The following is a 13455-nucleotide window of genomic DNA, read 5'->3' as shown; positions in this document are numbered from 1 at the left end:
AGGGCAGAGAGAGTTCACATCTTGCCAGCAGGCAGTCACATCACCAGGGTCAGCATGGGAGGCCAACAGAAAGAATGCTACTAATAGGCTTGGAGGTCATTAGCAACACTCCCTAAACTAACTATCTGAACATGGGACCGGCTTCTAGCAGGAAGTGAGGGGTAATTGAATTGTTAGATGTACGATTATTCTACACTAATTCTCTCTGAGAGGAGGCCTGACTCTCTGGTGAGGAGGGTGTGCTGGAGCCTGAATTTATGATCAGTTTAAATAATCAATTTTCACATGTGACAGGCACAAAAATGTTTGAAGTATAATTAGTCTCTACCCTGCACCCCTATCCCATCCCTTCCCTAATCCCAACCTCTTCAGGAAACTCTTGGTTTGTGAGACATGGAGACTCCACTGTTTGTGGACCCGTGCAGACCAGAGGGTGGGAGACAGTGGTTGAAAGAGAGTCCAACATGGGCTGGAGCCTTTGGAGAACTGAAGGAAGGTTTAACCACTTCGGTAGGAGTGTTGACTATAGTCGACAGCCACAAATGAACGTGCACAGCGACTTTAGCTGACAGCCGTGATATGACTTTTCTAATTTTTCATTTATCAAAATAAAAGTGTGAACATTTAAAAATAACGTAATGAAAACATATATGTATATGTTACCTATTCTGATTTACATTACAAGTAAAGCTGCCTGTAAAGTAAAACAAGCTTTCAGTGCTTTAAAGCTTTCCTCATCACACAAGAGCAAAATGGATTCATCGTCAATGCACAGCACAAACTATCGTGCAGACTATGAGTGCCGGCTGTGGGCAAGGTTTCGTGGCCGGAGAGCGTGGTCCTGAAGTGGTTAAGCAACTGCCTTAGGGTGAAATTTGGGGGCTAGAGAACTCGTTGGATAAGGTAACTCCTTCCTCAACCAACCTCTCAGAAAGAGATTTAGTATAGGCCCTGTTACTCTCAAGGCTGTTTAGGCCGGATGTGGTGGCTCAAGCCTGTAATCCTAGCACTCTGGGAGGCCGATGCAGGAGGATTGCTTGAGGTCAGGAGTTTGAGACCAGCCTGAGTAAGAGTGAGACCCCGTCTCTATTAAAAAAATAAAAAGAAATTAGCCAGACAACTAAAAATAGAAAAAAGAATTAGCCAGGCATGGTGGTGTGCACCTGTGGTCCCAGCTACTCGGGAGGCTGAGGCAGAAGGATTGCTTGAGCCCGAGAGTTTGAGGTTGCTGTGAGCTAGGCTGATGCCACAGCACTCTAGACCGGGCAACAGAGCAAGACTCTATCTCAAAAAAAAAAAAAGCTATTTGGAGTCAGACTGGTGTTTCTTTTGACCAAGATGCAGCGCTGATATTGCCTTAGGGAGGAAATGGGGGTTCAGATGTATTTGGGTCATGCTTGTGGCTCCTTTATCTGCATCAGCAGCATCTTACACACAGCTCCACTTACTCTACCGGTATGGCTGTACAGGATGTAAAATGACTGAAAACCTGGGCCCTCGGGACCCCCCTGGACTTCCCCACAGGCACGCCCAGATGCCTGCTCCCATTCTAAAGCCTGCCACTGCTCTGGTAGATGGGTTTTTAATCTTAGGGTGGATCTTTAAATCTAACCTTATCAGATTCAGTCCTTTGTTCCATTCAAGGGGGTCTGTTTTAGGTTGGGTTTTCTCAGAAGCCAACCCTGAGATAAGGATTTGAGTGCAAGTTGTTTGTTCCAGAAGCATCCTGGGATGCACCAGTGGGAGCTGGAGGTGTGGTGGGCCCAGCTGCTGCCCCGCACCAACAAGGTGAGCCAGCAGGGCGGTGACAACTGGCATGGACCTCCAGAGCATCACCGCCACTGCCTGGCTCCTGCCTTCCAAACTGCATCCATCTTTCTCATTCAGTATAGGGAGGGAGTTCTGGGAACTGCAGCTCCGGGCTAGCCATGTGGGCACTTCGCCTCTCCTGATGAGCACTGGGAGAATACGATTCTCCTTGCACAGAGCCGGACCTGCAGAGTCTGGCTCATTTTGTTTTTCGTATCAATTGAGTTTCTGTGTCTGAGCCCCATTCAGACAGGCTGGCAAAACATTTTACTTCGGTCACTCCTTGTGTTTCCCACTTTGGGATGAGGCGTAGACTCCACAATCTTACCCAGTTCCAAGGTGCCCTTCTCTCACTGGCTGTTGGAGGTTACCACTGGGACACACACAGGGTCCCTTTCCAGTAGCCCCTTCAAATCTGGTGACACGCCTTCGTCTCCACGCCCACCTTGGGACATGAGACTTGTTTGCCTTTCCTCTGGGGTCTTGCCACCTCCCTGGGGCTCTGCCAGGAAACCAGGACTGAAGGAATCTGTTCCCTTCAACTGTCGTAAAAGCAGCCTACCATAAAACTCTTAGCTTCCTGCTTGCTCTCTAGCACTTCTGTCACAAACCTACATTCTTGGTAAAGAATGTAGGACTTGGTAAAGAAGAACAAAAAAGACTCTCTCCCTTCTGCCCTTTTATACACCTTCTCCAAGGCAATAAAACATAAAGCTCTCTGCTTGGTGGGAAAGAGAAAATACAGAGAGGAAAAAAACCTACAAATTAATCTTTTAAAATACTATCCAGAGCCAGGCGTGGCAGCAGGCACCTGTAGTCCCAGCTACTCGGGAAGCTGAGGTGGGAGGATCACTTGAGTTCAGGAGTTCAAGGTTACAGTAAACTGTGATTGTGCCACTGCACTCCAGCCTGGGCGACAGAGTCGGATCCTATCTCTGTGAAAAAAGACAAAAAAAAAAAAATAAAAAAATGCCATCCAGGTACCGGAGCTGCAGTGGCTTCTTTCCCTGTCTGGACGGAGACTCTAAGTAGTGCTGGCTGCTAGAGCTAGAAGCATCCATCTTGGCCGACACCACTCTCTCTGCCTTGGATGCTTCTCCCAGTGGCGTGAAGCAGTGGGCTGAGGAGGACATGGCACCAGTGTGAGGCCTACAGTTGACAGGAGACCCCTGGACACCCTAGGGGGCCAAGAGACACATGTGCTTGAGAAAATGATGCCTCTTATTACCAGAGGCAACATTCCAGGTGTCTGCGGGCCTGACAAGCCCTCCTGCCTCTGGGACCACACCATGAGAACTGCTAATCAGTGTGGGTTATATTCTCCACAGCAGAGAAAATACAGCCACTCAGTCAGCCACAAACTCAGGGCTTAACAGAGGCAAGACCTGCTAAATGAAACACACTTTCAGATTACAAGTGACAGAAGTGAGGAGGTGCAGGAAACACCACCGCAAGATATGGCATCCTGGAAATTGAGGAAACAGCCAAACAGGAAGGCCCCCGTCACCCTTCTTCCCTGAAGTGGCCATAAAACCTAGGAAGGTCATGCTCTGACCTTCTCCCTCCCTTCTCTAAAGGTCCTCATGTGACAAGTGCCCCCTCTATACCTAGAGAATAGCAGTGTCCTTATCTCTGATGACACAGAGACACTGAGAAAAATCTGAACAGCCTTGATAAGTTCACCCTAGTTTATTACAATTAGATTATACCCTTTCGTCCTCCAATCATACCCCTGTATGACTGTCCATAAAATATAGTTTTCCCTATTCCTTTGGCTCTTCATTTCTGAAGGCTCCCATGTCACATAAAAGTTACATTAAATAAATTTGTGTGCTTTTCTTTTATTAATGTGTCTTTTGTTAGAGTGGCCTCAGCCATGAACTTAGCAATGGGTGAGGAAAATATTACTTTTCTCTCCTACAGAAGCATAGAGAAAAAAGATAAATTAAAAAAAACCCTTAATGGATCTCACAAACATGGATACCTGGGTACCTGACCCACATAGGCCGACCCCTGGGAGCCACCAAAGCAGCTGGATTTAAGGCAAATGTAGGCAGACCTTTGGGTCTAAACTAGAGCTGCAGAATTAGAGTTAGCTCAGGAAGACTGACTTTAATAAAGTCAGTCCAGGAAAAAAAGCAGCAAATTTTCAGGTGTTCTAATGATGCCACCACGCAATGAGCTGGACTTCATGCCGGTCTTTACAGTAAGGGCAACATATTGTACATACATATATGCATGGTATGTGGGGACAGTGTGTGCATGAGCATCTATGACAGGGACCTTGGCAACTGTAGTGCCACAGCAGCAGAGAACATAGAGAGCAATGTTGGATGACTATGTCATCAACTGAAACCTGCTGTCATCTAAAGAGCTACTTAACAAGTTTCATCTTGCTGAGCTTTAAAATATAAAACTCTTAATGATTTACCTAGAGCAATATAACTTCTGACACACAATACTTACATCTTCATTCCTGTGTTCATCTATGCACTTTGATTATGTATCTGTCATTTAGCTGTTTCTTAAGATGATGTGCAGCAGTTGGCTGCTTTTTAATTCTTTTTCAACTAGCTTCTGAAAATAGTGGCTTAATTGACTGTTCTCCCCGAGAGTCATTTCATACCGTTGTCAAGGATCTGGTGGCATGCTGTGTTTGAGACTGCGTTTCAGGGTGTGCTCGGTGCCCCTTTCAGTTTATTTTCATTCCTGACTTTATCGTGCACACCCTTCCCCCTGCCCTTCCCTAGGTACACCTCCCACCTCCCACACGCCCCAGCACATCTACTCAATGGCACTGTGCTATCCGTCAGAAGACATTATTATAATGCTGCTTTAATGGATTTTGTGTTCAGGTTGATGAAATGGTGAAATCATCTGAAAGAGGTATGTTCATAACAACATTCATTAACGATATCAGAAAAAAATGGAGAATGGCTAAAGTTGTGAATGGATAACTGGCCAAAACCCTGATTTTGCTGTTCATGTGTGCACCAGTGAGTGTGGGCTCTTCCGTTGGTCTGTGAATTAAGTTGACATAAGACAGATTAACAGGAGAAAAACAATTTTAATTACGGACATAGGAATCTCTCAAAAATATGAGACTCAAGGAAGGAGACTCGCGTATCTTCCTCAGCTATAGAAAGGAATAGGCGTTTGTGGCTTCCGGAGAAATGGCAGAGACTAATTACAGGAATATGAGGGGCGACCATATGTAGGGAATAAAGGTTGCCTTGTTAGGCCGATAGAAGTTTCTCAGGTGATAAAAGTAGTCTCAAAGTAGCTCTCTTCCCGGTACAGGTACCTTTACTAATAAAAATTTCCCTCATAAATATACATTTCCTTTACAAAAGGGAAAATTTATGCTTTATTTTAGGCAGGTGAGATAAAGAGCTTTTCCTGTGTTCACTGGTTCTCTATTTCTTTTAGCTCGAAATAATCAATATTGCAACGTGGCACATTTTGAGGTGGCATATTCTGAATCCCTTTATGAGCATTTCCTGATTCTAGTTACTTTTCTCCTTGTGAACAATTGCAGGCGCCATTCTGAAGAGAAGACATCTAAGTGATAAAATGGTTTTTAAATTTTTTTAAACTATTATTATTATTATTGATATGGGGTCTTGCTCTTGCCCAGGCTAGTCTTGAACTCCTGAGCTCAAGTGATCCTCCTGTCTCAGCCTCCTATGTATCTGGGATAACATGTACATGCCACCATGCTCTGCTAAATTTTCATTTTCTTTTTTTTTTGAGATAGAGTCTCACTGTGTTGCCTGGGCTAGAGTGCCATGGCATCAGCCTAGCTCACAGCAACCTCAACCTCATGGGCTCAAGCGATTCTCCTGCCTCAGCCTCCCAAGTAGCTGGGACTACTCAGTAGGTAGGCATGCGCCACTATGCCCGGCTAATTTTTTCTTTATATATTAGTTGGCCAATTAATTTCTTTCTATTTAGAGTAGAGACGGGGTCTCGCTCTTGCTCAGGCTGGTTTTGAACTCCTGACCTCAAGCAATCCACCCACCTCAGCCTCCCAGAGTGCTAGGATTACAGGTGTGAGCCAAAAATTTTCTTTTTTTTTTTTTTTGAGACAGAATCTCGCTTTGTTGCCCAGGCTAGAGTGAGGGCTGTGGAGTCAGCCTAGCTCACAGCAACATCAATCTCCTGGACTCAAGCAATCCTTCTTTTTTTTTTTTTTTTTTTTTTTTTTTGAGACAGAGTTTCGCTTTGTTGCCCAGGCTAGAGTGAGTGCCGTGGCGTCAGCCTAGCTCACAGCAACCTCAATCTCCTGGGCTCAAGCAATCCTTTTGCCTCAGCCTCCCAAGTAGCTGGGACTACAGGCATGCACCACCTTGCCTGGCTAATTTTTTCTATATATATGAGTTGGCCAATTAATTTCTTTCTATTTATAGTAGAGATGGGGTCTCACTCTTGCTCAGGCTGATTTCGAACTCCTGACCTTGAGCAATCCACCTGCTTTGGCCTCCCAGAGTGCTAGGATTACAGGCGTGAGCCACTGCCCGGCCTTAAGTCCTTTATTATACTTTTTCTCTTTAAAAGACAGAAGCACCATATAGAGAGTTCAGGAGATGCTGATAGTAACTGCTACTCTATCATTCATTGTTTCAGTATACAGCAAAGTTTTATGATCCATTTACAGTAAAATATAAGAATTTGAAACAGTTCTTTAAAACATTTTCATTCTTGGATATAAAAATAGTTTTTGACTCTATTATGTTATCTTGTTTTATTACAGCTTAACTTTTTGCTTATATGCACTATTCAAATCTTCCCTTTGTTCTTTCCCCTGTCCCCCAAAGTAGATACACTCATGCTTTCAAATATAATGTATTTATTTATTTTTTCTGCCGCTACCACCACCTTCCATAATGTATTTAATTTTAGAAAAATATAACACTCTCATAAATCATTCTATGAATTATTACTACAAATCACTGGTATGATCTATAGTAACTTGACTCTTTAAGTTTTTACAATTTCCTTTTTTCCAACAGGTAGTCATGGGCAAAATAATTACTACTAAACTGACATCACCATGCTTTCCTCTGCTGTAAAAAGTCTGAATAGAAATTCTGTACGTTTTATGTCTAAGAACTTGAACTCACATGCAGTTTTGTGTTAGGGATAACGCAGTGTTCATGATCTGTATCTACATTATCATGTGGATGTATACATATAAATAAAGTCATTACTAAACATGTGGTCGCTTCTTATGACTGAATTCTGGCCACAGTAGGAGAAACACAGTAGATAGTACCAATGGGAGATGGAAATTGAAGAGCTTTTGCAAGTGCCAAGAAGTCATCACAATCGAAACTGGCTGATGAGACTGCATGCTGAGGTGTGGACTGGCAGCTCACTTAGACCCCAAGCTCTTGCCCACTATTTCTTCAGTAGCCAACAAGGAAAGGAAGAATGGCTAGGGCCAGGTATCATGAAGTCCTCTCTGGAGTATAAAAGGGGAGCCTCATAGGATTGGGGGAGCAGCTAGGAGAGAAACAGCCATTTAAAAGAAGTGTTTGAGCCTTTATGATGCTGGGCCTCATCTTTTCCTGGTTCTTATCAATTGAATGTGAAAACAGAAAAGAATAAGGAAAATGCAAACAATAGCAGTTAAGGTTTTTCCTACAGCACATACCTTCTCTTTGAAGTTCTCTCTTCTAAGCAATAATTCAGCCCAACTCCTGTTTTAAGATTCTAATGAAATGACAAGATCACAAGTAATAGTGTTATTACTGCAATAATGTATGCTTCATTTTTCCATTACTGAAGGAGAAATCTCTCTGGGCAGTGAAATTCAACACCCAATTTAACAACAGTGCTGCTGCATACTAATTTACATTGAAATGTAAAACCAATCCAGTTAAGAAAACATCCAGAAAAAGTGAAATGGGCCATGATAATGATATGGTCTCAATTATGAGTCTCATGTTATAAGGATTATAAATTCTTTCCTAAATGTTAATTAAAGTTCCCAATACCCCTGGTGGTAAATATAAAGGTAGACACTTCGCTTCAGAGAAGAGAAGACAAGAGAGACTCTGTGATTAGCCCAGAGATGACTGAGAAGTCACAAAGAGGATTCAGAAACTGAATTCCTGGTTTGAGCTTCTATTCCATTGCTTAATTCTAAATAACTGATGCTTTTCAAACTCTGACCACAGAGCTTGAAGGTTTGACTGAGATATTATGGACAAATTTATTGAGGAAAAGAGCCCTTAGATATGATCATATGGACTGGTATAATAAACTTTGAGACCTGGAAGTGGGGAGGCTGTAAGGGGGTGAGGGATCAAAAATTACCTATCAGGTATATAGTATTGGGGTGATGGGTACACTAAATGCCCTGACTTCACCACTATACAATTCATCCATGTATCAAAAAATTACTTGGACCCCCTAAATCTGTTGGAGGAAAAAAAGGGAAAAGAGCCCCTAGGCTTTCCAATAAATTTACAAATATATGTTGTAATCTTTATATATGTGGAAGACTATGCTAACCACTGAAGCTCTAAAAATGAATAAGATACAATCCCCAGGTTCAAGAAGCTAAAGTTTAGTAGTGAGAAAAAACATGCAAAGGGTGTCAAACACGGCCACAATACCCTTACACAAGATAGAGAGGCAACAAATGCCCTTTTTTCCTGGTAGTTCACAAAATAATGTGAAAACATAGTAGTGTCATTTTATTCCATTATTGTAATCACCATTCACCATGCCACTGAAATGCTCTCAGCAAGATCACCAACAATTTCCCTGTGGCTAGCTGATCCAAAAGTCACAACAAGGAAGTTCTCATCTTCCTTGGACTTTTTGCAGCCTTGGACTCTGTTGACTTGGCCTTCTTCTTTGAAGCAATCTCTTTTCTTGACGTTCGTGACATTTTGCTATTTTGGTTTTCCTCCCACTTGTCTGATTATTCTCTCCCTGCTTCTTTACAGATTCTTATTGCTCTTCTCATTCTGTAAATGTTGAGTTCTTCAGGGCTCTTTCTTGGGAGAAGAGATTCCTATATTTCTCTCTATTCTTTCTGAGTGATCTCATCCAGTTTCACAGACCCTGACTTTCCAATCTGTACCTCTCTCTAGGCCAGTTTGTCTTGGACTCCATATAGACTCACATATGCTTTGCCTATTGGCTGTCTCCACTTCAGTCTATTTATTACCTAGTCCTGTCGATTCTAACTCCTAAACATTCCATAATCTGTGCTTTTCTCTCCATTCCTACTACTATTACCTTTATTCAGGTCACCATTATCTTTTGCTTAGTCTCCCTCCCTCCAGTCTAGCCCATTAAAATATAATCTTTTTATTCCCACCAGGTGACCCCTTTAAAATGAAAATATGATCAGGTCCATAAATCTTTAAAGTAAACAAACAACTTTTAATAGTTCCTCCATTGTTCTTAAAATAAAATTTATTTATTTATTTTTTGAAACAGTGTCTTGCTTTGGACTGCAGTAACTCAATCATAGTTTACCTCAGCCTCAAACTTCTGGGTCCAAGAGCTCCTCCCGCTTCAGCCTCCGGAGTAGCTAGGACTATAGGAACACACCATCACGCCTGGCTAATTTTTAAATTTTTGTAGAGATGTGGTCTCGCTATGTTGCCCAGGCTGGCCTTAAACTCCTGAGCTTAAGCAATCCTTCTGCCTTGGCCATCCAAGGTGCTGGGATTACAGGTGTTAGCCACAGCACCCAGCCTGCCCAATCACATTTCTACATGGCTATACATTCTTTATCGAACCTAAGGATAAAAATACACAGTTTTCTCTGGGTCTTTATTCATTTCTGAAGTCTCCCTTATCTTGTAAAACTTTGATGAAATAAATTTGTAATACTTTTGTCTTGTTAGCTTGTCTTTTGTTATCGGATTGTTAGACATGACCCTTACAATGGGTGAGGAAAAGTAACCACATTTCCATTTCTACAATTATTATAAAAGTCCTGGCCATATCTCCATAGAAATAGTACATGAAAATAGGACAAAGGTGATCAACAGATGGCAGCAAATTAAACATTTTGCTAAGAAATGTAGGTGTATTCACCACTATTTAAAAATGATAGCTTAATTTACTACTATTTTAAAAACTAGCCAAGTTATTTGATCTTAGGTAAGTCATATAACTTTTCTTTTTCTTCCTCTGTAAAATGAGAGAGTTGAATTATAGCAGAATTTCTCAGAAAAAAAATTTTTTTTTGAAGCCAATGCCTCTTTTGATGCACACAGAAATCTCAAGTCTGTCTCTAAAATTATTTGGAATTCAAAAATAAACTAACAATTCCAGTTATGGCCAAGTGAGGCGATGGGCAAATCCACTTTCTGAAAAAACCAACTGTAAAGCTGGACAAAATTAACATAAACCATTTTTGCTGCAGAAATTGACCAAAGGCATGCAACAGTCTGAAAAACATTTATGCTTGAAGAAAGGCTAAACTTCAGGCAAGAATTTGTGGTATCTTAGGTGTTCTGGCCTGGGGCTACTCTCACTCTCCACCACCATCCCAGCTCAATGTATGGAGGTCCTGCCAGGGTGGGCAGGTTTTGAGGACTGGCAGCTTTTCTGCTGTGGGTGAAGGGTGATGACACTTTTTTGGAGCAGTGGGCTATACCCAGGTATAAAGGCACTGTCAATGGAAATGACTTCTCAAGGCAGGTGAGCAGAAGGTGGCCAACAGCTTGGCTCTAGTAGCCTGAGGTTGTAGTTGTGGTTGGACAAGTTCGTTCCTAGCTGAGGCAGCATACATGCCTAGTGGCGACCAAAGAGGGGCCAAGCTATTCACACATGCCTGGCTGACCCTAGGGCTATAGACATGTACATCAGAGACACAAAAAGGCCTACAAAAAGTAAAACATGGAGGCTGGCCAAGGTGGCTCACACCTGTAATCCTAGCATTTTGGGAGGCCAAGGCAGGAGGATTGCTTGAGCCCAGAAATTGGAGGTTGTGGTGAGCTATGACAACGCTACTGTATTCTAGCCCAGGTGACAGAGGGAGACCCTGTCTAAAATAAAATAAAATAAAATATGGAGCAAACCTGAAGACAGTATGAACTTTGAATGTACTCCCCTAAACATATACCGAAACATCAGCACAAGAGGAAACACCGGTCAAGGTGTTTCAGCACACTTTTATCCAAGTCTGTGTGGAAAATTTTAAAGACCATGCAAATATCCTATTTCTCCACATAATGTTCCTCTAGATTTAGCATCCATTGCTGATTATTGCTTGATGCAATCTTTACTATGAAAGCTGTAAAATGATAACTTTCCAACTCTGATACTCCCTCTACATTTATCAACCAACCCTCTGCATTGTACTTTAAGCAAGAACCTTCCATTCTCTCTCTCTGTTTACCTATGTATTATTGGTATAGATTCATGAATTTCTATTTTATAATGGTTAATAAATCATTACCGGCCAGGCGAAGTGGCTCACGCCTGTAATCCTAGCACTCTGGGAGGCCGAGGCTGGAGGATCGCTCAAGGTCAGGAGTTCAAAACCAGCCTGAGCAAGAGCGAGACCCCGTCTCTACTATAAATAGAAAGAAATTAATTGGCCAACTAATATATATAGAAAAAATTAGCTGGGCATGGTGGCGCATGCCTGTAGTTCCAGCTACTTGGGAGGCTGAGGCAGCAGGATTGCTTGAGCCCATGAGGTTGAGGTTGCTGTGAGCTAGGGTGACGCCACGGCACTCACTGTAACTTGGGCAACAAAACGAGACTGTCTCAAAAATAAATAAATAAATAAATCATTACCATACTTATTTATTTTGATGCTCAAGTTGTCTCAGATTTGGCCAGTAGGATCCCCTTCAAGCTGGCCTCTGTGTCCTTGTGACATGCATCATCATTTTTTGCAGTACTTCCTTAATTTCTAGCAAAAAAAGATGTTCCAGACTCCTCTGGTACCTACCCTGCCCCAGCCCTGGAATCAGCCATTTCTCTAAGGAGCCCTAAATCCCTTTTATCAGGTATATTAGCTGCATAACCAACTCAGAAAGGAGCACTGGTAAGAAAGAAGTCCCCATTGTGAGATATACTGCTTTAGTATTCCACTTTAGCTGGTGAGGGTAAAGATTCTAGAAATGCCATATTATAAATTTCACCAGCCTGAGCAACATGGTGAGACCCTGTCTCTACAAAGAAAGAAAAAAAAGAAAAAGGAAAAATTAGACAGGCATGGTGGCACACACCTGTAGTCCCAGCTGCTCTGGAAGCTGAGGCAGGAGGATCACTTCAGCCCAGGAGTTTGAGGCTGCAGTGAGCTATGATCAGGCTACTGCACTCTAGCCTGGGTGACAGAGCAAGACCCTGCCTCTAAAAAATAAAAAAAAAAGTGAACACTTTATACAGTTGGATTCTTTGAAATGATTTTATGACATAGACAGGTCTCTCTCCATCGGTAGCCCTGCAGGGGAGAGGAGAAATCTGTTTCATCTCTTTCTGAGACTCCTTTTGCTAATTTTGAAGACTTGGCATTTTTAAGGTCAGGTTCTCGGTTTCATTAGTCAACATTATAAGCAAGAAGTAGGTTAGTGGAGCTAAATATTACTGGCAGAAGTGGAGGAAGAGATGAATAGGCTTTTATTTAACAATGGTGAAATAAAGACCTTACGATATTAAAGTCCCTAAAGAGATCAGTCATGCCAACAGAAGGTACAGGAGGAAAAAAATATGCTTTGCAATTATGAGATACATCATCTACAGTGACTTAAACTAAATGCAGTGGGAGAAATTTCATGTCCAACTCAGGACAACTGTGACTGGCTATTTTAGTTCCAAGCTCCCTGTGCAGTTGGCTCCCTGTGAAGTTCATCTTCTCCCATCGCCCAATCCTGCCTTCTTCCCCCTCCTTCCATAGGTATTGATCCCAAAGGCATTCCCTAATAAACATCCTGCACACTACACTCCCCCTCAGAATTTGCTTTCCAGAGAACCCACCTTGTAATAGGTACAAATGTTACTTTTCTTAAATGCTCAATTTTTCTAAAAAAGCACTTGTTTAAGCCTGAATATCTCAAGATTCAGTTATAGTATTCTTCAACTGTGGAACTAACTTCATATAATAATTTTAAAAATTGGCTCTAACATATTATATGACACCATTTATGTGAAATGTCCAGAGAAGGCAAATCCATATAGATAGAAAGCAAATTAGGGGTTGCCAGGGCTGGGCGTAGGGATGGGGAGTGATTGCTAATGGGTGTAAGTTCTTTGGGGCAATGAAATTATTACAGAATTAGATAGTGTTGATGGCTGCACAACCTCGTGAATATACTAAAAGCCACTTAATTATACACTTTAAAATGGTGAATTTTATCATATGTGAATTACATCTCAATAAAAAATTTAAAATATAGGCTCTAGCATCCAGTTTTGATACACTTCCTGTGAACTTGAGACAAATTGATCAATAGGAAAGTTCTATTCATTCATTTATTTATGCAACTGACATTTATCCATGCAACCAACATTTATTAAGCACCTTCTTCTAGGCCTGATATAATGAAAGGTGCTGAAAGATAGAGAAATACACAGTTAATAATACATGGATCTTGAGTGTCTCACAGACTAATAGGGGAGACACAGGTGTGGCTTTTATCTCCTACGTTGTTGTGTTATTTC

This window comes from Microcebus murinus, chromosome 6, assembly GCF_040939455.1.
Source record: "Microcebus murinus isolate Inina chromosome 6, M.murinus_Inina_mat1.0, whole genome shotgun sequence".
Lineage (NCBI taxonomy): Eukaryota > Metazoa > Chordata > Mammalia > Primates > Cheirogaleidae > Microcebus > Microcebus murinus.
The sequence above is the reverse complement of the archived record's forward strand: the minus strand, read 5'-3'. Positions refer to the sequence as shown.